Genomic DNA, 3,138 nt, shown 5'->3' on the forward strand with positions numbered 1-3,138 from the left:
CATGAACGCTGTCCGCCACATGACGGGTACCACATGGGGTTGCACAGAACGGACCATCACTAGCGCCCAGTCCGCGCTGGTGACGTCTAGAATCCTGTACCGGCTTCCTTACATGTTCCCGTCCCAGACGGATATGGAGAGGCTGGAGCAAGGGCACAGACGCGGGCTACGTACAGCACTGGGAATTCCCAACGCGGCCAAGAATGCTGTGGTACTCCAGGAGGCGGGAGCAGAGCCGCTTAGAGTCCAGGCCAGAGCCAGAAGACTCTCCCAGTTAGCCCGGCTCTCTACGACTCTCCCAGGCAGGTGTTTCCTGCAGCGAATCCAAGCTCGGACCAAAGGGTCATGGCACGACACGGTAGAAGATTTCCTAAACATAGCCGGCCCGCTACCGACGATGACGAGCGAAGCAAGGGTAGCGCCCTGGGAAGTTGCCAAGGTATCCATCGAGCTACGGATCAAGCGCCTGCGAGCCAAAAAAGTTAGACCGATCAACGCTCTCAGAGAAGCTGTGGAAAAACACATCGAAGAACGCTACGGTGGTTGGCTGCAGATATACACGGACGGCTCTGTAAACAAGGCTAGAACATCCAGCACGGCAGCTTTCTACATCCCGGAGTTAGCCCTGGAATGGTGCGGCAGGCTACAGGCGCCTACATCCTCCACGACGGCCGAGCTAGTGGCTATTGACAAGGCCCTCCAAGTGGCTGCCCAGCTGTCACCTCACCGGATGGTGCTCCTCACCGACTCAAGGTGTGCCCTCCAGAAACTGGCCAATGCAGAGTGCGCGGATCCCGCAACCACTGCAGCGAGACAAACTCTATCGTTCCTGTTATCCCACGGATCTACGGTATGTTTCCAGTGGATCCCAGGACACACTGGCATTAAGGGCAACGAACGGGCTGACAGTCTGGCCGGTGAAGCTCACCTAGCGCCTCGCACTGTCCCCACACCACCACACCCACAGGAGGCGGCACTCAACGTCCACTGGCACCTTCAAGACAGCAAGCCCAAACCGGCGCTACCAAGAGGTGCGCTGTTCGGCCTATCTCGGGCGGCGCAGACTCTTGTGCGACGCCTGCGCACAAACACGGCCTACACGAATGCTTTCCTTACGAAGATAGGTAAGGGGCAGCACCCACTTTGCTCCCAGTGTAACTCCGCAGAGACGGTGGAACACATTCTGTGTGTCTGCCCAGCATATGAAACTCAACGAGCAGCACTGCGCAAAAGACTTGGCAAGAGCGACCTCACAACAAATGACATCCTTGCACCCGACGGTTCCGGACGAAAGTGCCAGAACACCCTGAAAGCCATGTTGGCATTTCTACGAGACACAAAAACCATAACCCGACTTTAAATTTTTTTTTTTTTTTACGTTACCTGCCCATGCCAGCTACCCCGTGCTAGGCTAACCTAGGTGACGATTAAAACCAAACGACGAACACACACACACACAGGACTCTCTCAGTGGGCTTGGCGGCAGCACAACCGGCAGCATGCTCAGCAACCCATTTTGTTTCCTTGTACAGGTTAGTGAATATTTACCTTGTGGCGGTTATCGAAGTGATAACCGTCTTTTAGTGCTGCTGCCTTGCCAACCTTGCCAACTTACTGTAAAACGCTTGATAAATTTTGCTACTTCTGTTATTTCTTGGCTTCGAAATTTGCTGGTTTGTGGTGATGTGGAGGCAAATCCAGGGCCCACCGACAGAGAGCTTTTGTTAGAACTTCTTGCCGGCCAGAGCAAGATGAATGATACTGTTTTAAATGTTCTTGCCTCTCAAGATGAAATTAACAAAAAAAATGACTGCGTTAACTGAACGAATTGATGGGCTGGAGCGACAGGTAACCGGTTTAAACGCGGTGACCAAGCAAATAAAAGACATGGAAGCAGCGGTATCAGGATTTGACGCACAATTATCTTCACTCAATGCTAAGGTAGATGATTTAGAAAACAGAAGCCGCAGAAATAATTTGATAATTTATGGTATAGACGAGTCTAATACTGAGACAGTTGAAGAGCTTGAGGAGAAGATAAAAAACGAGGTTTTTCTACAAAAACTAGGAATAACAATCACCGGAATTGAGAGATGCCATAGGCTTGGCCGAAAAGTTGAAAACAAGCCCCGTCCAACTATCCTCAAGTTCATCGATTACCGGGAAAAAGTAGCAATATTAAGGTCATCTTATAAATTAAAAGGCACTAAGGTATCAATATCTGAGGATTTCTCAATCAGAGTTCGCGAAATTCGAAAGCAATTATGGAAAAGTGCGGCTAAAGAGAAAGAAAACGGAGCAAAAGTTAAACTAGTTTATGATAAGCTGAATGTGGACGGTGTGCTGTTTGGATGGGATGAAGGGAAGGGTTCACGCTTCAAGATAAACAAAACAGATAAATGACGGTGTAGAAGTGCTTCTCGGTCATTGCGCTTGTTGAATGTCAATTGTAGAAGCGTCCTTAACAAGGCCACAGAGTTGGAAGGAATTTTGCTCTGTCATGATCCTGATATCGCCGTTCTGACTGAGACTTGGTTAAATGCTACGATATATGACAGTGAATTTGTCCCTGCTGGCTACAGTGCACTCAGGAAAGACCGTGGTAGTAAGGGTGGTGGTGTGTGTATTCTTTTTAAGAACTTCCTTAATATAGTGAGCATGCCTGAAATACCTGATACAGAGTGTATTTTTTGCAAAGCGTATGATGGTAAATATAAATACATTATTGGAGCATTTTATAGACCCCCTGCATCTTCTACGGCTGTTCTTGATAATTTAGAAATGTATCTCGATACACATGTGAAGCCTGGCGATCGAGTTATTTTGGTAGGAGATTTTAATTTGCTAAACGTTGACTGGTCAAATTTTTCACTGAAACATCAAAATGATAACTTGGGTGAAGCAATGTTAGACATGGCCTTTAAATTTGACTTGCTGCAGGTCGTCGAGGATTTCACGAGAATTCAGGGAAACTCTGCATCTATACTTTACCTTGTTTTTGTAAGTGGTACAATTTCGTCTAAATCTAGATGTGAAGTAATCCCAGGTATTTCCGATCACAAAGCAGTATTGTTAACCTTAGAGGATGTTTCTGTAAGTAGAAAAACCAAGTCGAAGTATTATCCAAATTTTTCTCGT

At 47.6% G+C, this 3,138-nt stretch overlaps 1 pseudogene; it reads left to right on the forward strand.

Annotated features, from left to right (window-relative positions):
- The first annotated feature begins 1,499 nt into the window (after positions 1 to 1,499).
- Positions 1,500 to 2,445, forward strand: LOC121046997 (annotated as a pseudogene).
- Positions 2,446 to 3,138: the final 693 nt, after the last annotated feature.

Source organism: Ixodes scapularis, unplaced genomic scaffold, assembly GCF_016920785.2.
Source record: "Ixodes scapularis isolate PalLabHiFi unplaced genomic scaffold, ASM1692078v2 PGA_scaffold6__148_contigs__length_123643588, whole genome shotgun sequence".
NCBI classification, from domain to species: Eukaryota; Metazoa; Arthropoda; class Arachnida; order Ixodida; family Ixodidae; genus Ixodes; species Ixodes scapularis.